Source organism: Pelophylax lessonae, assembly GCF_965119305.1.
Source record: "Pelophylax lessonae genome assembly, chromosome: 3".
NCBI classification, from domain to species: Eukaryota; Metazoa; Chordata; class Amphibia; order Anura; family Ranidae; genus Pelophylax; species Pelophylax lessonae.
Genome location: NC_138770.1, coordinates 628,449,320 through 628,472,102, shown reverse-complemented (window position 1 = coordinate 628,472,102; position 22,783 = coordinate 628,449,320). Strand labels below are relative to the sequence as shown.

General features: G+C 45.8%; 1 protein-coding gene across 1 annotated transcript in view; it reads left to right on the top strand.

Annotated features, from left to right (window-relative positions):
• The window catches only part of SYT14 (synaptotagmin 14), a 408,651-nt gene that overhangs the window by 28,952 nt on the left and 356,916 nt on the right, over positions 1–22,783 (top strand). The window lies entirely within an intron of this gene.

Sequence of the window (22,783 nt, the reverse complement as noted above, 5' to 3'; positions counted from 1 at the left end):
ATTGAAGATCATGATTCTCTCACGATTTTTAAAATCTTTTTTTATTTTAAAGATATATATATATATATATATATATATATCTATATAAATATTTTATAAAAAAAAATTATATTAACCATTTGAAATAAAGCTGTGACTAGGATTACCCCCCCCCCCCCCGTCATGGATTGCCCCTGGGTACTGCTGGTGGGTACTGCTGGCTGGTGGCTAGGGGGTACTGATGACTGGTGGGTACTCCTGGCTGGCGGCTAGGGGGTACTGATGACTGGTGGGTACTGCTGGCTGGTGGCTGGGGGGTACTGATGACTGGTGGGTACTCCTGGCTGGCGGGCTCTGCTGGCGAAGAGTGATTGTGAGGAGCGGCGCAGAGCCGATGCTTCCTGTAGCTCTCCTTGGTCTCCTCTCACAGGCGGAGTGCATTTGATATCACTCTGCCTGTGACAGAACGGAGGCGGAACTACACAGGTAGCATCGGCTCCGTTCTGACAGCTGAGCTCTGACACAGACAGCTGGGATATCGCCCGGGTGTAAGGCAGCTGCAGCCCGGAGACTTGGGTTGTCTGGCTAAGTGTCATACTCAGACACTTAACACTTAACCCACTGCACTGAGAATCATGAAAATTGGGGATTGAGATCACAGGGGAGGGTGAATTAAGATTGCAATTATCATACGATTAATCGTGCAGCTCTACCTCACTCCCACTCATGGGTGCAGGAGCCCCTGGTTCCGGCACGACGCTCTGTAGGTCCAGCAAGGTATGCCGGACATTCGGAGCCCATGCGTCGGTGACGTCACCGGCTGCATCCTGGGTGAATATCTCCTAAACAGTGCACGTTTTAGGAGATATTCATTTTACCTACAGGAAAGCCTTATTATAGGTAAAATATACAAAAATATACAAAGTGGGCTTTACTACAGCTTTATGGCTTGCTTCACACCTATGCAGTTTGCTTTTGATGAGTTTCTGCAGTGCTTTTTGCGGCGTGTTTTGCATTTTTGCACACTTGATTTTCGTGCATTTTTTTGTTTTGGTCAATTTGTTCTCTGGCAGATTAAAAAAAAGAAAGTCATAGCAAAATCGTGGCAAAGACGCAATACAATTTCAGCTGCAGCTTCTCAATTGAAATCTATTCATGCAAAACAACAGCTTTTTGCATTTAAAAAAGTCCCTGACCCTTTCCAAAAATGCAGCGACTGAAAAAAGCATAGATGTGAGCGTGTCCCATAGGAAACCATGTTAAATGAACTGTAGTGTGTTTTTAAAAAATGCAAAAAGATTTAAGAAACACAAAGGTGTGAACCAGGCCTAAAGCTGACCATAGATGGATCAAAGTTCAGCAGGGATCAGCTGAACGTCAATCAGTCTTTGGCCTTTTCTGCTCGACAGAAGTCGATCCAATGATCAACTTTTGTTAAGCAGCGCTGATCAGTGTATTCTTACAGTGGAGGAGTCCCTACTGTCAGATTGCAATAGGGCAGCGAGGAGGATTCCTCAATCAACCTCACTTGTTTGGATGGGGAAATCCGTTTGTATTTTTGGAACAGCCTGCTGTCTATCTGTGGGCAGCTTAAGGCAGTACTCACAGGGGTGGCTAGAGGCAGCTGTATTGCAATGATCAGATGTGGCTAAACTCTGTGCTGTGTGCTATAGTTGCATACAAACTGGCTGATTAGCCATGGTCAGTTTGTATGTGGCCACAGCTGCGGTCCCTGGATGCAGACGGTCTGTTTCTAGGGCTGAACAGAGGTTTGTGGCTCGGATAAGAATTTACATGTGAACATCGGCAGTGCTAGCCATTGCTTTGTACTGGAGTTGTAGTACTTTGTAGTAGGAGTTGGAAGCACTGTGTTGACATTATCAGTGTGTTGCTGCTCCCTCATTCTCCAGTTACAGGCAGTTACAGGCTGAAACAGTCCTTAACAAAGATGTATTTCTCCTGAAGCGCCTAATTTTGGGTTGTAGCATAGTTCAATTCACCTACATGGGAAACTTAGACAGGTGGTACCACCTCTCAAACTCATGCAACATTAAAATTACATGGGGGAGGGTAATTTGTGCTTTCCCTGCAAAGCATCATGGCAGGTGAATCGGCAAGTGCACATGTGATGAACTGTGTTCTTTACCACCCCCTGACTGCCCTTGTGAAAGGAGCCTAGATGGAATACTGTATCTGGGTTAGAAAGCTGGCTATTGAAAATTTTTTTGGGCAGAAAAGACTACCTTAGATATGTCATCAATAAATTTTACCTGCCTCGGTGTCCGTGTTTAAAGTGGTTCTAAAGGCAAAGTTTTATCATAATGCATTCTGTGCTTTAAAGTAAAAAAAAAAACCTTTTGTGCACGGGGTCCCCCCAGCCCCCTCTTTCCCTCCCTGAGCCCAATCTCAATCCAGCACTGTGACTGAGAGTAGCATCTCTCTTCTCTCTCCCTCCTCACAGGAGGAGGATCGCTTTTTAGAGGGGTGTCATGGTCTGCTGGCATGTGAAGGAGACCTCCGGGCCCATTCACACCAGGTACGGTAGTGTAACGCTCCTGCGTTTTTGTTATAGTGAGCTGGATTTGCAGCTGCAGAATCTCCACTCAGTAGTCATGTAGAGATGTGTTGAATTACCAGATCCAACTCTCCAGACTCATCACTGTGGACCCGCCTGCTTCAGCATACGAACACACATACACTCTATAAGATGTTCCTGGAGTGATAGGATGTATATGACAGTATAGAGGTGATGTGCTGAAGGGACAGGCGTGAGCAGTGATAGCAATGATAAGCACTTGATAGTAATGTTCAGGAGAGTGGTAGATGGTAATAGGTAGAATGCAGATAGGTTAGTAATCATGTATAGTAACAGGTGGTAAGGACAGCAGATGACATATACAGGAGAGACTAACCCAGTGCAAGGATAGATGGTAGTAGACTTAAGAGTTAGCAATCTATGTAACAGTGTAGATGATAGGATTAGTAATGCATAGATAGTAACAGTCCTTAATGTGCAGAAGTAGATAGTGTAAGTTTGTTATGAAGGAATCCCCTGTGGGGTACTTATCACTAGTGAGGTTAGTAAGTAGAAGGGTCCGGTAGTAAGGGAGTGATCCGGTAGCGAGATACGGGATCAGTAGCGAGGTTCCGGTCTGTTCCAGGTAAAGAGAATAGCTGGAGGCTCCGGCAGCATAAGACAAGGCTGTTAAGCATGTGGTTTGAACGAACAACCTGTGAGAGAAAGCCGGCGATTGAAATAGCCGCTCAGAGCGGCGCTCAGTGATGATGTCATGCGGCTTAAAGGTATATGCGTTCCACCTAACTGAAAAGGTGGGACGCAATATGCAATGAAAAATGGGCAATAAGGGTACCAAAGGTACCAGAATCTTACAGGTAGGACTGTGTTGGGCACCTATTTCAGCGCAGTCCCACCGCAAGACAAGGTAAAATGCACAATCACACAACTGTGCCCAGTTTGCACCACTACAAAAAAAATACAGAATTTTTCAGAAACAAGGCAGCGCTATATTCCAAATATATATTCCTAATAGGTGTCCATATAAATCTGTGAATAATAACATATACAATGCAGTTTGAAAAAAGTCCAACTTAAAGTAGTGAAAGTAATCCAGGAATGAAGGTCCCCTGATGATGTCAGTTTATTATTAAACGCGTAGGGTCGTGGCCTACGTGGTGACATCGGAACGCACACTGATCGCTATTCTCCATGTTGGATGCTGGCTGGGAGTTGTTTGTATATGCGCTGTGACTCGGCAATTCATGTGAGTGTAACTTTATGCATTAATAAAGTTTTTAATAGGAGATTTTTACACTATTGTGAGCCCTTTTTGTTTTTGATACGGTTATATCCACCCGGGGAGGAGTCCGGATAATACCCTGAGCCTTGGTGTATATTAGCTGGGTGGATGGTGGTACAGTGGAAACTCGTATGTCCTTCATGCCTTTCACGACCATTCATATCTGGAGGGCCATGGGGCTCTGGAAATGCTTTTTGGAGCCTTTTATTTACACAACGTGGAATGGTGGAAGTGGTGGCTTTTCTGTAAAGCAATTTATGTCTTCATAGGTGGATGCACTTCATTCCTGGATCGCATTTCACTACTTTTTTAAGTTGGATTTTTATTTTCAAACTGTATTATGTATGTTATTATTCACAGATTTTTTATGGACACTTATTAGGTGATTTAGGTGACTGTTATAATTTCGATATGGTAATGCCTTGTTTCAAAATAATTCTGAATATGCCTGTTATACCCAGACATTAGGTTGGCTGCTGTAACCCTTTTGTGATTTCATTATTTATTTTTTTAGGTGGTAAGCGCATGTTTTTTTTTTTTTCTTTTGAAAAAAAAGTACAGCATGCACGACACAATTCCCCACCTTGCAAAAGGAATGGACAGAGGGCGCACCAGCCAAGTGCATTATCTTTAAAACAATTTATTGTAGACATACATACACATTATACTCACAAGGCAATATATATAAGCAATATCCACTGGGCATCATCTGCTGCCACAGGCCGTGGAAGGATGTGGACCTCCAAAAAACTGCTTACGCGTTTCGGGGTGTTCCCCCTTCATCAGAGCTCTGATGAAGGGGGAACACCCCGAAATGTGTAAGCAGTTTTTTAGAGGTCCACATCCTTCCACGGCCTGCGGCAGCAGATGGTGCCCAGTGGATATTGCTTATATTTGCCCATGTTTCACTATTGCCTTGTGAGTATAATGTGTACGTATGTCTACAATAAATTGTTTTAAAGATAATGCACTAGGCTGGTGCGCCCTCTGTCCATTCCTTTTGCAGAACCTGTTTGGGTTACCACGACCTGTTGAGAGTGGCAGCACAGCCGGAATAACTTCAATCAGACCTAAATCGCATTATTTGTGGGATACTAGCCGCAAGGCCACCCCTTAAGCGCAGGAGTCAATTGCTCTTTGTACAATTCCCCACCTTGCACTGCGCTGTAGCCAATAGAACGTAAAGTGGTACTACACTTCATCTGAGCATCGCAAACCAAAAACTCTATTTAATAAATTTTTAATATTTAAAGCAAACTCCTCCACCCATCCATGTCTCCATTCATTCATCCATGTCTTTATGCTTTATTTTGCTGAGAAATCACTTTGAAAACACCCCCTAGCATTTCTGGCTATGACCATCTTGAGTAAGGGCAAATGATTCATCTAGCATTTACTTCCTGGAATCCATCTACCTTAGCTCAGGTATTCAGGCAGGAGTGCGTGCTTAGCTGAGAAAACCCCTCCTCCCTTCCGGGCGATCCCTGGGATGTATGACATATAATTTGCCTAGACAAGAAACCAGGAAGTAACAGTAGAAAAGTAAAAAAAAAAAAAAAAAACTAGTATATATGATCTACTTTACTATCTTTTTACTAATGCTAGCAGCATAAGTCCCCGTTCACACTAAGGCGACCTGTGAGGCGACCTGGTCGCCTCACAGGTCGCCGTAGGTCACCTCCCATAGGGAAGCTGCGGACCCGTTCTAATAGGAGCGACACAAGTCGCTCCTATTAGAACGGGTCCGCAGCTTCCCTATGGGAGGCGACCTACGCAACATCGCAACACTACTGGGGGTGTTCTTTGCCTGCAACTGCATCCGCAGAACTTTGATTGACAGAACTTCAGACTCTGGAGGCAACTCCATGTCCCGTTTTTTCCTCCTGCTTCTCTGGAGGTCCCTTGGATGGGACAAATGGGACAGCTCCATCCCCTACAACTGGGACACTCCTTGGTATTACTTGGACACTTTCAAGTTCATCAGGGAGCTGGGGCTACATGGAGTTAAGCCCGACTTGTGGAAGCCAAAAACCATCTACAAGTTGATCAGAGCATCAGACATTGCTGAGACTGTTCCAGGCCTCCCTTCAGCCACTTGCAAAGTGGTCTGGAGGAATGTTTCTTCAAAGGGACTCACCAACAGGCATAAAGATCTGGCGTGGATGGCTGTCCAGGGGGGGGTTGCCACTCAGGACATTTATGCATGCCAGAAACTTGTGCAGATACAGGCACTGCCCCTTTTGTATCATCCATGAGGAAACGTCCTTCCACGTTTTCTGGGAGTGCTCATTTGCACAGAGCCTGTTGAGGGCCTTGGAACCTGAACTTAGAGACTTTGTCCCACAGACTGCCATCACACATTTCGCTGTGCTGAACGGACTTTTTCATGGGATTTTTTCCCAAGAGGACATTGACAACGCTTGGCGGGTGTTGTGTTGCTTTAAGGACGCTTTATGGTGCGCCAGAAAGCGCCTTATCCACCAGAGGGAGAGGATGTCCATCGAGGACTGTTGCAGACTGGTCCACAGTCTGCTCAGAGACTGTAACCTGATGGATCTCATGGAGGAAGAGGAGGTCTGAAGATTTCCCCTTCCCCCACTCTCCCTTGTGTGTCTCTGTCCATTCAATAAAGCTTCGGGCCTGTGATTTCATTTCCCCTCCCCTTACCCCACTCTCCCACTCCCCTATCACACCCGTTGCTTTTTGAAATGTAATATTGTTTGATTGATTCATGCTACGTATAGACAACGTTTCTTAGTTTCATGCTTACAGGGGTATTGCGGCGTCATGCATGATGTGATGGCTCGGGGTATCCTTACTCCGCACAACACATCAGGCATCATACCGCAGAATGTATGTATTTGATTGAATGTATTTATTTGTATGACCGGAAATGTATTGTAATGTAGTGTATTTATGCGCTGCGTCGCAGTACAGGGGAGAATGTACCCCGACAAAGTATTGTTTTTTGTATATCTTTTATGCAAAATAAAGATTACATTTTCAACAAAAAAACAAGTCGCTCCAACTTAGAAAAAGGGTCCGGAGCTTCTTTGGGGCGACCTGGAGGCGACCGCCATAGACTTCAATGTTATGAAGTCCGTGGCGGCCGCTCCGAGGTCGCGGCGGGCTGCTCGCACCGCGACCTCGGAGTAGCGTCGCTTGTATGTGAACGGGGCCTTAGGATTAAAATTAATGGAGGAGGAGCCTGCGGTTCGTCGTGCTGAGGCCAGCAAGGAGACACGGCGGCCATTTTATTGGTTGGAAACAAAGGTTCTGAGAGTATAGCTCCGAGACATGCTGTGATTTCTTCATGCAAATGTGAGTTGCCACTCTGCTTTTACTGAATAAACCTGTGAACGTACTTCACTATTGGAGTTGTCCCTCTTTTCCTTATGTTCACTTGTTCCGGTCGGAGCTGCTGAGGGAACACTGGGAATCGATACATGTCGATCTGGGCACTGATTTGATCACACAGGCTGTCTTTGATCCTTGTAATGGGGGTCATTGCAATTTGGTAAGAGGCCATTTATTATCTTGGTGGCGGTTCCTGCACTCGGGGCTTTTTCCAAGTTTGAAGTGGTGGACAGTTTCCCTTCTTTATTGGAGCACTCTCTGATGAACTTTTGTTTACTGCACTTTTGTATTTGATCCATTTGAACATTTGTATGGACTGTGGATTCAATTGTGTTAGCGCTGCACCAATCCTATTCTATATTGCTATTTAGATCTGGTATTTCTGATTCTAGATCAGGTGCTGGCTGCTTTCATTTGGTCTGTTGACTTTTTATTCATGTATGTTTTTATCTTTACATTTTAGCGCAGCAATATCCCCATTTTTATAGGATTAAAATTAGCCAATGTTGATTGAGAGAGTGAAGTTCCACTTTAATAATGTGGCACCGTGTAACATTTAAATAAAGTTTGTTTAAAAAAAAAACAGTGGCATGACACGATTGGTGCATCAGCAATGCTTTCATCCTACTGCACACCATAAGCTGCATTGTAAAGCAGTTGCTGTTGTGATCCGGACCTAAATGTCAGCCAAATGGGGTTTAGATCTACTCTGATGTGCGATTGCAGTATGATTTGTTTGCATTCTGCAATCTTTGTTTAACAAACAAATAATCTTCATCCTTTCTAAAAATTAGGAGTAGACATAGGGATGTTGTTGAAAAGTAATTTCTGCTGAATCTGTGAGTCACTTGTGGGATTTTGTAGCTTTGTAACCTGTCAGGAGGAGTCTGCTGGTACATTCATCTGGGTATTGCAGTGCCATTGCGAGGACCTGTCTGCTCTCTACACAGATGGTGCTACATTGTTTGTCTCTCGCTTACCCGGCCCCCTCAATCTCCAGAGACACCCACTTCATACACATTTTAATAGGGACAGGAGACTAAATAAACACCTCATTAGCAGCGTTCTGGCGGCAGGTCTTAGACTTTGACTTTTAGGTTGCACTCCTGTGTGTAAGTTTGTCCCTTGTATTGATATTGTACGGACGTAGACGTCTCTAAGTGGCTTATCTGGGGGTAAGATGAAACAAATACCAGTATGACTGGAACAAGAAGCCACTGTCACATTTGTTTGTGAGATATGCATGAAGAAGACAGCGCTTGGCTCTGCTCATTTCCCTGCTGGGAGAAATGTATTTGTACCTGTAAATGATAATCCCCCTGTAAAGGTCAGATCACTTGAATTTCCTGCGTTCATCAGAGAGTTATTAAAATCCAGACTTTTAAATGAACAAGCAGCTGCATGTAATGAGCCACTTTTTACTTCATGAGTTTCTAAACCTTACCATTGATCTGAAAGTAGACTGTAGCATCTGCTTGTGGGTTGGGGACTGATAAGGCTGAACATAGAAATAATCAGATGTTCAGGCATGGTCTGACCTCAGTCTAGAAGAAATGTGAACATTCAGCCTGCGATCCATGGTTATGTCTGGGGGTCTGTACAGAAGGCAGTGTGGAGAGCTCCTAGTTCTGCCTGCTCAGGCAAGCTTTTTAGATCTTTTAGGCTACGTTCACATGTGGGCGTAGTGGATCACGGACAGAATCACAGCGTTTCTTCCCGCGATCCGGAATCATTGCAAATCGCGGGACGCCTTTGTGATGCCTGTGATTTGCAATGGCACCCCAAACGCTGTGCGATGTTGCCGCGATTTCCGCCTGCCGAATCGCGGTAACATCGCACAAACAGAATCGCGGGACGCATGACGCACAAAAGAAGCTCCTGTACCTTTTTGGGCGTCATGCGTCCCGCGATTCTGTTTACGCGATGTTACCGCGATTTGGCCGGGGAAAATTGCGGCAACATCGCACAGCGTTTGGGGTGCCATTGCAAATCACGGGCATTGCACAGGCATCCCGTGATTTGCAATGATTCCGGATTGCGGGCAGAATCGCGGTGATTCTGTCCGAGATCCGCTACGCCCACATGTGAACGTAGCCTTAAAGCTCTACATCGTCTTCTGTAAACTCAGACAACCCCTGGGCGCCCCCCCCCCAAAAAAAAGAGCTTAAAGGCTAACTTCACTTTGTAATTTTTAACCACTTGCCGACCGCCGCACGACTATCTACGTCGGCGGTCAGCCCCTCACAGGCAAACTAACGTAGGGCTACGTTGCTTGCTTGTGAGGGTCTAGGGAGCGAGCGCGCGCCGCCAGAGGCGCGCTCCCGCGTGGTCACGGACCCCCCCGCGTGTGTGACCAGCGGACCCGATGTCCGCCGGCCACTCGGCGATCGGCGGGGGAGAGGGAGAATGTCAGGCAGCTTGTGTAAACAAGCGACCTGTCATTCTCCTCGCTGTAAAGACACTGATCAAACGGATCTAGTATGTAGATCCGTTGATCAGTGTCCTTACAGCTCAAGCCACAGCCAATCACAGTAGAAAGCACGCCCCTAGGGACACACACAGCCCCTCCCAAATAAAGTTAACCCCTTCACTACCAGTGTATTTTTACAGTAACAGTGCATATATATAGCACTGATTACTGTAGAAATGTCACTGGTAACCCCAAAAGTGTCACAAATGTCAGTCAAGGGTCCGATCTGTCCGCCGCAATGTCGCAGTACCGCAAAAAAAATCGCAGATCGCCGCCATTACGCGTTAAAAAAAAAAAACAACAAAAATGACAAAAATCTTTCCCTTTGTTAGTAAACGCGATAACTTTTGCCCAAACCAATCAAAATACGCTTTTTGCGACCTTTTTTAACAAACATAGGTAGCATAAAACAAATTGGCCGAAAATTTTAAAAAATTTTGATTTTTACATTTTTTTTGGGGGGAATTTCATAAAAAAATGTGAAAAATATTGCTATTTTTGCAAAATTGACGCTCTTTTTTTGTTTATAGCGCGTGATCAAAAAATCGCACAGGTGATCAAATACCACCAAAAGAAAGCTCTGTTTGTGGGAAAAAAAGGACGCCAAATTCGTTTAGGTACAGCGTCGCACGACCGCGCAATTGTCCGTTAAAGTCACGCAGTGCCGAATCGCAAAATACCCCCTGGTCAGGAAGGGGGTAAAATATTCCGGGGCTTAAGTGGTTAAATTTAGAGTTAAAGCATTTGTAACCCTAACAGTACATATTCCTAATATGTGGCTGCTGTACAATGTACTTGTATGAGAAAGTATCCTGTTGTCTTTGTATTGCTTCCTTTGAGTGAAATCCCTGGTGATCCCGCCAGTCCTTCTACTTTCATTTTAAAAACTGACCACGGTACGGTAAGCAGGAGAGAACACCGAGGTCAGTTCTATAGCTGTGCTGGGAATTGTGTTTTCCTCCAATGATCAGACTTGTCCTGACATGCCTCCGCTGCACAGTCTTTCACTGAGAAGCGCCATGTGCTGTTGTTTCTCACCCCCCCAGCTCTTATGCAGCTGAGAACAGAGGGAATGTGATCATTTAAAGCACTTTCACACTGGTTCGCTTCAAAACTGCCAGTAAAATGCCTTTTTGTTAATGGATCGCTTTTGCAGCATTTGTGGTGCAGTATTTAAAAGACATGTGACTCAAAAACTGCACCAAAAATGCTTAGTGGTTCAAGAATAGAAACCTGGCAATAGGGTCACGGGCAGCCATGGCTCATTGATGGAGGTGTGGAGCGAAGGTTGGCCCATGTAGTGCAGTCAATTCAATAGAAAGGCTATTGGAGCTCAAATTGCTGAAAAGGTTAATGCTGGTTCTGATAGAAAGTCATCAGAACTTACAATGCATTGCAGTTTGTTGTGTATAAGACTGCGTAGCTGCAGGCTATTCAAGGTGCCCATGCTGACCCGTGTCCACAGCCAAAAGCACCTATATTGGGCCCGTGGGCATTAGAACTGGACCACAGAGCAATGAAAGAAGATGGCCTAGTCTGATGAATTCAAGAATGGTTTGAGGTATTGACTTAGCCTCCAAATTTTCCAGATCTCAATACAATCGAGCTTCTGTGGGATGTGCTGGAAGAACAAATCTCATCCATGGAGGCCCCACCTCACAACTTACAGGACTTAAAGGATCTACTACTGATGGCTTGGTGCCAGATACCACAACATACCTTCAGAAGTCTAGTGGAGTCCATTCCCCAACGGGTTATGGTGGGTGGTTATGTTATGGCTGATCAGTGTAAATGTATAATAATGAGATAAGGGGGGCTGCCCATTTCCTTGTGAAAATCAGTATTTGCATAATAGGACATTTCAAGGTTCACTCTTGAAGACAACTGAAGACACATGCAGGCACCTGGCAGGGACTGCTAGAACACCCCCCCCCCGGGCAATTTACAAAGTTTGCAATCAGCACAGGTGCGCTTTAATGCACAGTAAATATGATTTTTTGGCAGTATAAATGTAACATTTGCAGCCACAAAGGAGAATGTCTAAATATTTCCTCTGTGAATGTGTGTTTTATAGATTTTCTTTGACATTTGCTGTGACTAATGACCCATAAAGTTTATGAGGTCATCACACACTATAGATCCAGAAAAGATCAATATTATAATACTTGGCTATTTCTTTCAGTGTTATAATTACTGTTGCAGAGTTATATATCATGCCGAAGATCACAGATTTCCTAGAGATCCTTTAAGTATGGGAATGAAAGCGGGTCACAGGAGTGCAGAACAAATTGCACTCCTGTGATCCCCAGGAAGTATAGCCATATGAGCTTTGGTTGTACTTCTCCTTTAAGTAGAAGTAATAAGGGGGGAAGGGGGGGGGGGTTGATATTTGGCTATCATACATGCCTTGTTTCAGAATTAGATCTATGTGTGTTCTGCACGCCAAAACTTTAAAGTGGTTGTAAATGCTTTAGGCTTTTACCACAATGCATTCTCTGCGCTAGGGTAAAAAAGCCTTGGTGTTCCCCCTAAATACGGAGTACTAAATACCTAAGCCCAATCTCGATTAATCACTGTGCTTGGGAGCAGCGGTCTCTCAGAAAGCGGTTAAGTTTAGAAATTTGGGTTAGGGGCAAAGTGAGATTGTTGTTGGGGTCAAGGGTTAATGAGTTAAGTCTATGAGTTATGGTTAAAGTTAGGGTTTAGTGGGTTAAGGAGGACCTGAATTGTGGAAGCTGTGCCAAAAAAGTCAAACAGAGCATAAAGATCACCAGTATTGCTTGCTGGCTCCCTGTAGCTGGTCTTTTCCCTAGTACTGACTTACCATGCCTTGTTCTGCACTGTGTCTCTATGGGGAGGGGGCCATCTTGGTAGAATCAGGGCTTTGCTTCCTCGTGTCCGCACTGGCCCCTTGATGACTGGTTGAGTAATAATCTAGAAGCAGGAGAGGTTTAGAAAGCATAGGCCGACACAGTGAAGCAGAAGCAGGAAAATAATTCATTGCAAGTCCGGGCTGGGCAGCATAAAGAAGAACCTAGACAGTAGGGGGGGCGGTGGGGGAGGCATTTACTAGAACTGATCGGCTGTGTTTTCATCATGCAGTGCTGGAATACCGGCAGGAGAGAGGAGGAGAAGCTGGCATTTAGCGGCTGTAGGAGGAAGATGCAGTTGATGATTTCTGGTAAATGCTGCCCTTCCTGTCCCAAGTGTTACAGGGAGGACACATGGGCTCCCTAGAGCATGGGCAGCCACAGTCCAATTCAAAATCCAGACTGTCTGGGGGAATCCAAGACAAGTGGCAACCCTACCTAGCAGTGAGGGGTAGGGTAGGTATTACTGCAACATGTTGGTTTGAATCCAGCCTTACTTTTTTACTTGGTGACGAGATTCATTTAAAGGTATGGGAAGCCTAACTAAAGCAAGTTTTTTTTTAAGCAATATTAACCATCTTGCTAAATAAATCTCTGCAACATACTGAACAATTGAAACTACAATATAAAAAAATAAACTTTTAGTCATCGGTTGCCTTGCTGTGTATGGTCAGTTTCATGTTTTCATGATTAAATGGAAAAAGAGTAGCGCACGAGATCACTTTTAAATGACTCAAGATGATGTAAGCAAGCTATCAAAGATACTGCTAGACAAACGTTTCAGAAAAAATATTTCAGAAAAAAATTGTATTCAGGAAAGAAATAGTGTCCCTTCAGTCCATGAAGTCCAAGGGTAAGTGAGATGAATTACTGGATCACTGTCCACCACCAGGTGTCACACCAAGAAATAGTAGGATTGGTAACTCACCAGAACTCAATGCTCAAGTGTTCTCACACAAGAGCAAACTGCGCAGAAATGTTAGACGGATATGGAACCAGAGCCTGTTCAACACTGCTTCAAAACAAATCCTTGCACACACTCCCTTAAAGAAGAACTTCATTAGTTGCAAACTACACAGCACAGCAACGATCAACTGTGGATAATCCTGGAAAGTTGAAGATCTACCTTTTGTTGGGAAGAAATAGTTGTTCCTTTCACTGATTGCAGACTGATCAGTGTTGAACAGGCTCTGGTTCCATATCCGTCTAACATTTCTGCGCAGTTTGCTCTTGTGTGAGAACACTTGAGCATTGAGTTCTGGTGAGTTACCAATCCTACTATTTCTTGGTGTGACACCTGGTGGTGGACAGTGATCCAGTAATTCATCTCACTTACCCTTGGACTTCATGGACTGAAGGGACACTATTTCTTTCCTGAATACAATTTTTTTCTGAAATATTTTTTCTGAAACGTTTGTCTAGCAGTATCTTTGATAGCTTGCTTACATCATCTTGAGTCATTTAAAAGTGATCTCGTGCGCTACTCTTTTTCCATTTACTTATTTGCAAATATTTTCCATTATTTGTTCAAGTAGCAGCAGTATTTGTTCATTATAACAGTCAAGATATTGACTCCTCCTCAAGCGAAAAGATATATTCTTCTTGACAGTGGGTGTCTAAGTTTATATATATATATTTTATTATGTTTTCATGATTGTTGACAAGTTAAAAGCAATTAAGTCTCCGTTTCCACTGCTGCGACTACAGAGTCGTGCTACTTCTAGCGCGACTCTGTAGTGTTACTTGTTTGCGGCTTTCAGTGAGACTTGTACCTCATTATAGAAGGAAGTCGCACTGAAGTCGGCCCAAAAGTAGTGCACAAACTACTTTTCAAGTAGCCGCAACTCAAGTCGCAGCAGTGAGAACGGGCCAAATAGAAATGAATGACTTTTGACTTGCTGTGTGACTTGACATGTGTCAAGTCGCACAGCAAGTCGCAACAGTGGAAATGGAGCCTTAAAGGGCATACTATTGTCTGACAGTTGCAGTAAATGCCAACGAAAAACAGTTTAGGGTCTATTTATAAATGTTTACAGACAATGTTTACACAGATTTCCCTCGGGATTCATTATCCCTATTGAAATCTATGAAAAAAAAAAAATGTGTGAAGCCTGGGTGAAAAGTTGTGTCCTTACTTATAAAATTGCTTGGGAGTTATATGCACATTTTAGGAACAAGTGATGCCTGGATTTCGATAATCAGAGTCTGAATTACAGCTGAACATTTAAAAGTTGAATTCTAGTACAAAGTCTTTTTTTAACCACTTCAATACCGGGCACTTTCACCCCCTTCCTGCCCAGACCAATTTTCAGCTTTCAGCGCTCTCACACTTTGAATGATAATTACTCAGTCATGCAACGCTGTACCCAATCACATTTTTTATCATTTTTTTTTCACACAAATAGAGCTTTCTTTTGGTGCTATTAAATTACAACAGTTTTTTTGTATTTTTTGCAATATAAGTGAAAAAAGAGCGAACATTTTGAAAAAAAAAAAAAAACATTTTGTTTTAGTTTCTATTATAAAATTTTGCAAATAAGTAATTTTTTTTCATAAATTTGGGCCAAAATTTATACTGCTACATATCTTTGGTAAAAATAACCCAAATTAGTGGATATTATTTAGTCTGTGTGAAAGTTATAGAGTCTACAAGCTACGGTGCCAATCATTGAAAATTGATCACACCTATTGTACCGACTGCCTATCTCATTTCTTGAGGCCCCGAAATGTCAGGACAGTACAAATACCCCCCAAATTACCCCTTTTTGGAATGTAAACAGTCCAATGTATTTAGTAAGAGGCATGGTGAGCTTTTTAAAGTTGTAATTGTTTCCCACAATTCTTGGGAAAATGAAGAAAGTATTATTTAAATTTTTTTTTTTTTTTTTTTACACAAAATTGTCATAAGTTTTCTCACACACAGTATATGCATACTTGCAATTACATGCCCACACCCTGGGCTGGAGACAGGTACTCGGGTACTCTGGGCTGGAGACAGGTACTCGGGTACTCTGGGCTAGTGACAGGTACACAGGTACTCTGATGGGCTAGTGACAGGTCCACTTTATTGGGGGGGGCGCAGTCAGTGTGTTTGGTGTGCACTGTAATCGGTAACTAGCTGTTACCGTAATCTCCTCCTCACACAGGATCAGTGTGTAAGGAGGAGAGCCCAGTAACAGCTAGTTACCGGGTTTGTTGATATTCTGTGACCCGCTGTGGTCACGTGGTAAAGTAGCCTCGCAAAGGCTCGCATGGAGCGCCCTGCATGTCAGCATTTCCTGCTGAGAGCACCGATCGAGGCAGCAGCGGACCCTCCAGGTGTTTTTTCCCCTATCTCTGTACCCATGCCTGTATTGTAACTTCTCCCTGTGGGGGGTCGCATTGTGTGGGTGTGTGTGTGTGTTGCGGTGGGCTGCGCTCGCCACGCTTTTTAAAGGGACAGTCACCCTTTATTTGTTTCCACATATTTTTTTTGGGGGCATGGATTCTCAGGGAAGCAAAATTTCCTACCATTTTGGTGGGGAGCCAGGGGACTGCTGTTTTCCCCCCAGGGGGGAATTTGGCTGCGATTGTGGCTAGCCTTGCGATTCAGGTGAAAATGCTGGTGGCTGCTCAATCCTCTAAAAGGCCCAGAGTTTTACTTTCCTCTGATCAGAGGGTGATGGTGATGGGGCTGCTGTGGCTGGGGTCTCCTTATCGGGGTTCCGTTCATCCCTGGATCTTGTAGGGTCCGAGTTTGAGGCTGAGGTATAGGGGGTTGATAATTCTCCCCCGGGTTCGTCTGAAGAGCTTGCGCTCATGGATGAATTGGTTGCTTCTATCAAGCAAACGCTGCAGTTACAGGATGAGCCCTGTCCCCCTGCTGCCTTGGCAGCTTATGGGACGAAGCGCAGATGCACAACGTCGCAGGTTTTTCCTTGCACTGATGATTTTCAGAGTGCAGTTACGGAACAATGGCGCAATATCCGAAATCCTTTTGCTGTGTCCAGTAGGTTCAAGCTGCGGTATCCGTTTATGCCCGCTACTGACGGGCGCTGGTGTGTACCACCTCCGGTGGATCACACGGTGGTGGTTTTGAATAAGTCCACTGCGATTCCTACTGAGGTTGCCCCGGTGTTCCGGGATGCCACGGACAAGAGGCTGGAGTCTCTTGCTCACCATACCTATTCTAATATGGGTTCTATGCGGACAGCTCTGTTTGCTTCGCTGATGGCGGCACAGGCTGTCGCGTGCTGGACGCAGGTGCTTAGGCGCGTTTTGGTGGCTGATTCTGCCCCTCAGGCGACATTGGATATGGTGGATCAAGTCCATCAGGGTGTCATGTGTTTGTGTGGTGCGGACCTGGCTACGGTTCCGTTGGCTGCACGTGTGCACGGTGTGGCGGTGTTGTCTCGCCACCTGGTCTGGTAGAAGTGTTGGTCTGTGGACCAGTCTTCGCGCAGGATCTTGGCCAATAGTCATATGATGGTTCTCGCCTTTTATTGGCGAATCCTTGGATACTCTGATAAAGGGGATCACGGGTGGTAAGAGCACGCTCTTGCCCCAATCTCACAAGGTTAAGGCGACTTCTGGTAAGAAGCATGCTTCCTTTCGGCCCTCTCAGGGGTCCTTTCGTGCCTTTCGGCCACACTATGAGGGCAAGCCGTTCAAAGGTCAAGGCTCCCAAAAGAAGCCGGGGACAGGTAAACAGAAGTCCGGCCAGTCCGGATCCGCTGCCCACTACAGTGCGGCCTGAAGGGGCGCCCTCACCCGGTTCTGGGGTGGGGGGACGCTTGTTCGGTTTTCCACGACCATGGCTGTCCCGTGTTCGGGACAGGTGGGTTCAGGAAATCGTTCGATCTGGTTACAAGATCGAGTTTCTCTCTCGGCGGAGAGCAGATTTTTCCCCTCAAATCTTCAACTGTCTCCGGAGCGTTTGCGGGATCTGCACCTAGCGGTGCGGGACCTGAGAGCTCAGGGAGTGGTGGTTCCGGTGCCTCATCGGGACAGATTTCGGGGGTTCTATTCCAATCTGTTCACCGTGCCCAGGAAGGTGGGCAAGGTGCGTCCAATTCTGGATTTGAAGTCTCTGAACCGCTTTGTGCGGGTTCGCAAGTTCCGCATGGAGTCTCTGCGGTCGGTGGTGGCTGCCCTGGTTCCGGGGGAATTCATGGCCTCCATCGACTTGAAGGATGCGTACCTACACATCCCCATTTTCGAGGGTCACCAGAGGTACCTTCGATTCGCCATTGCGGAGGATCATTACGACCAGCCAGGGTCTGGAGACGGATCTGTCCGTCACGGTGCAGACTCTGCAGGAGTTTGGTTGGACGATAACTTATCCAAAGTCGACGCTGTGTCCGTCGGTTTGTCTTCCCTTTTTGGGGATGATCCTGGACTCGGTCCAGGAGAAGGTCTTCCTACCGGACGACAAACTCAAGATTCTTCAGGGAGAAGTCCAGTCCCTCAGGGACGTTCCGTGTTCGTCTCTGCGGAAATGCATGCTGTGTCTGGGACTGATGGTCTCGGCTTTCGAGGCGATTCCCTTTGCCCAGTTTCACACGCGGGGTCTCCAAGCGGAGATCCTGTCCAGGTGGGACGGGCGTCCACAATCTCTGGATATCCAGATTTCGTTGAGCCATCGCACCAGAAGGGATCTTCTGTGGTGGCTCCAGTCCCCGGCGGTGTCGGGGGGAAAGTCTTTTCGTCCTCTTTCGTGGACGGTGATCACCACGGATGCCAGCCTGTCGGGCTGGGGTGGTGTTCTGGGCGTTCTGTCCGCCCAGGAAACTTGGTCGGAGGAGGAATCCTCCCTTCCGATCAACATTCTGGAGTTGCGTGCGATAACTCTCTGCCTTCAACGTTGGACGGACAGGCTGCACGGCTGTCCGGTTCGGGTGCAGACGGACAATGCCACGGCAGTGGCTTACGTCATTCACCAAGGGGGCACCAGGAGTGCCTGAGCGGCTCGGGAAGTGGCCGACATTCTGTCTTGGGCCGAGACACACGTCCCGGCGATATCGGCGGTACACATCCCGGGGGTGGAGAACTGGCAGGCGGACTATCTGAGTCGCCAGTCCCTAGATAAGGGGGAATAGTCTCTCCACCCGGCTGTCTTCCAGATGTTGTGCGCGAAGTGGGGTCTTCCAGATGTGGACCTGTTCGCGTCTCGTCTCAACAACAAGGTGAGAAGGTTCGTGGCAAGGACGCACGACCCTCGGGCAGACGCGTTGGACGCGTTAGTGGTCCCGTGGCATCGGTACAAGCTGATGTATGCGTTTCCACCGATTCAGTTGCTGTCCAGGTTCCTTCGCAGGTTACGCTTGGAACGCAGCACGGTGATTCTTGTGGCGCCGGATTGGTCTCGCCGGTCCTGGTACGCAGACCTCGTGAATCTGGCGGGGTCTTTCTCTTCAGGAAGATCTCCTGTTTTCAAGGGCCAATGTACCATCCTGCTTTACACTCGCTGGCTTTGACGGCCTGGCTGTTGAGACCGAGGTCCTGAAGGAGAGGAGTCTCTCCCCTGAGGTCATTCATGCCTTGGTCAAGTCTTGGCCTTGGAAGTCTTCCTCGGGGAAGGTTTACTACCGTACTTAGAAGGCCTATTTTGCCTGGTGTGAGTCCTGGGGGTTTTCACCCCGCACGTATTCGGTTTCTCGAGTGTTGTCCTTCCTTCAAGCAGGTGTCGATCAGCGTTTGGCGCTGGCTACGATCAAGGGTCAGGTGTCTGCGCTGGCCGTTCTTTTTCAACGTCCCGTGGCTTCCAACTCTTTGGTTGGCACTTTTGTTCAGGGAGTGCGGCATCTGGTACCTCCTAGGAGGGATCCTCTGCCCCCTTGGGACTTGAATCTCGTTCTATCTGTGTTACAACGTGTTCCTTTTGAACAGATCAGGGGGATCTCGTTGTCTATGTTGTCCAAAAGAGGTCGCCTTTTTGGTTGCGATCACTTCGGCTCGCAGAGTGTCGGAGCTGGCGGCTTGTCCTGCAAGTCTCCGTATCTGGTTATTCACTTGGATAAGGTGGTCTTGCGACCTAATCCTTCTTTTCTTCCGAAGCGAGTTTCGGATTTCCATCTCAATGAGGATGTTGTCTTGCCTTCGCTGTGCGCGAAGCCTAAAACATCCGAAAGAAGTGAGGTTGCATTCTTTGGATGTTGTTCGGGCGATTGGGGTTTACCTTAAATCGACTGAGTCTTTTCGAAAGACGGATTCTTTGTTTGTTCTTCCAGAGGGTCCTCGGAAGGGCATGGCGGCGTCGGCCTCTACCGTCGCCATCTGGATCAGGCAGACCATTGAACAGGCATATGCCTTGCAGGGGAAAGTTCCCCCTGTGCCTGTGAAGGCGCACTCTACTAGATCTCTGAGTACGTCTTGGGCCTGTCGTCATGGGGCTTCTGTGGCCCAGGTGTGTAAGGCGGCGACCTGGTCGACCGTACACACTTTCACAAAATTCTACAAGGTAGATGTTCAGGCATCGGCGGATGCTTCCTTTGGCCGCAAGGTTCTTAGTGCGGCAGTTCCCTAGGGTCCCTTGTTGGGACCCCTGGCTGTTGGGATACGTTTTTTATCCCCCGGTTATTTGTTTTTCCTGGGTTGTTGCTCCTGTTGAGCAAGTTTTTTTCCTGTTGCCCAGCTGGTTTCCTTCCTTTGGTAAGGTTCCTTTCTTTGATGTGGAGACTGCGTTGCCTTACGGCGCGGATGCGTTTCCCACCCCTCATGTTTGCACTGCTTTGGGACGTCCCCATTGTGACGAATATGAAGAGGCGGCGACTGTCGGAGGACGTAAGAGAAAACGGAATTTTTGTAAAATCTTACCTGTAAAATTCCTTTCTCTGAGTCCTCCGACAGTCGCCGCCCCCGCCCCTCTTTTGGGGTTTGGTTGTATACTCTACTGCTATTCCACTGAAACTGAGATATGGTTGCAGGAAGTAGGAGGGTATTGACTGAGGGGACCACCCCTTGAGGGTGGGATATGTTAAAAGCTTTAATGTTAACATATTCTGTTGCCTAGCTACTCCTTCGGAGCAAAGTCTAATACCCTCATTGTGACGAATATGAAGAGGTGGCGACTGTCGGAGGACTCAGAGAAAGGAATTTTACAGGTAAGATTTTACAAAAATTCCGTTTTCTTTTGGTGGTATTTGATCACTTCTGGGATTTTTATTTTTTGCGCTATGAACAAAAAAAGAGAGACCATTCTGAAAAAAAAGAAAATAATATTTTTTACTTTCTGCTATAAAACATTCCCAATTAAAAAAAAAATAATGTAAAAATCTATTTTTTTTTATCATTTTAGGCCAATGTCTTCTGGTACATATTTACATTTAGTTACATAGTAGTTGAGATTGAATAAAGACAATAGTCCATCCAGTTCAACCTGTGTAGGTGTGTGTGACCCTAATCATCTCTCATACCCCTTAATGTTCTGATCCTTGAGATGTATGTCCAAGAGTCTTTTGAAAGTAGCCATACTTCCCGCAGAAACCACCTCTTGTGGTAGAGAATTCCACAATCTTGTAGCCCTAACAGTAAAGAACCCCCGCGTTGCCTGAGGTTAAAACGCTTCTCCTCTAATCGCATTGTATGTCCTCGCGTCCTCATGAAATCCTTGCGACTGAAAAACTTTTTTTCTATGCTGAGATCACCATTGAGGTATTTGTAAATTGCTATCTTGTCCCCTCTCAGGCGTCTCTTCTCCAGGGAGAATAAATTAAGCGATTGTAGACGTTCTTCATAATTAAAGTCTTCCAATCCCCTAATTAGTTTAGTTGCCCTTTTCTAGACTCTCTCCAGCTCCAACACATTCCTTCTGAGGACTGGCGACCAGAACTAGACAGAATACTCCAGATGTGGTTAAAAAAAAATCCCAATAAGTGTAGATTGATTGATTGGTTTGCGCAAAAGTTATCATGTCTACAAACTAGGGGAAAGATTTATGTAATTTTTATTTATTTTTTTACTAGTAATGGCGGCGATCTGTGATTTTTAGCGGGACTGCGACAAATGGGCAGACCAGGCCATAGACCACAAACTCCGTGGAACAGTTAATAAACTGTCTAGTGGCATGTACTCTCCCATCTATCCCCATGACCTCTTTTTTTTCCGGTGCCACATATATTGGCATAATCAGCAATTGGACACTCCACATCTGTAGGATCCCTTCTGATCGAATATGGTCTTCCACATTGGTGCCAGCTCTTTCTTATTTGGTTTAACTCGACTGGGTGCTATGACGCACTTTAAATCTCTTGGTCTACGATAGATAACCTTAGGTTTCTTAGGGATTGCTCCTGAAAGTAGAGGGTCTTTTTCTAGGATGCCCCAATGCTTTTCTAAGATGTTTTTAATAGCAAATGCTTTTTGATTGTACTTGGTGCAGAATGTCACTTGATGGTCTTCTTTTTCATTACAATATCTGCCTCTCCTAGGTTCCCTCTCATCGGAGTATTCCTGCCTATATTTTGTATAGGCCGTATTTATACATTGTTTATCGTATCCCTTCTGTTGGAATTTTTTAAAACAATGAGGGAGGGAGGGGGATTGAACTGATGCAATTAAAGCTGTTATATATATTTGTGATCTGCATGTGGTAAGACCAGCTCTGAGGAAGGGGGCCTGACCCCCGAAACGCGTTAGCGGTCCTGACTAAAGGACTTGTTCCAGTTCACACATGGTGGATGCTTGTAACATGATTTTATCATCTTTATGTCTGTGAGTATGCATTTGGCATTTTTATTAAAATTTTGCAAACAGTGACCACGGGTAATGCACTAGGTGTTTGCGCCTCCTTTTTCTTTTTTTCTATGTACCCATGTTGGAGTTCCCTGCCTGAGGAGAGCAGCACGCCAGTCTTCCCCTTCGGAGTGAGCGCTAGGCTGAAGTTTTGTACTGCAGTCAAAGGGCTAACTGTGTCCCTAGAGTTGCTTTCTAACTGTGTAGGGGATGGACTTGCTGGATGAACAGAGACCTGTGTTCCTAAATAGGAGGAACACAGGATCCCTGTGTTCATCGCTGGCAGAACAGCAGTGTACCGTGTTTACATCGGCAGACCACCGTTTTTTTTTCCAAGGGGGGGCTATTGCTGGTGCCTGGTGGACATCGCGTCCGCCGGCTCCCCCTGTGGCCAATTGGCGCGTGCCCCCACTAGCTGTCTCACAAAGAGACATACAGTTACGTTGTTTCACAGGACAGAGCCAACCTACCGTAGTATAAGTATGGAGGCTGGTTGGCAATAGGTTAATAAACACTTCTTTTTTTCAAGGACATTTAGCGGATTCTTCTTTTATAAGTAATTGTCCAATTTATAGTGA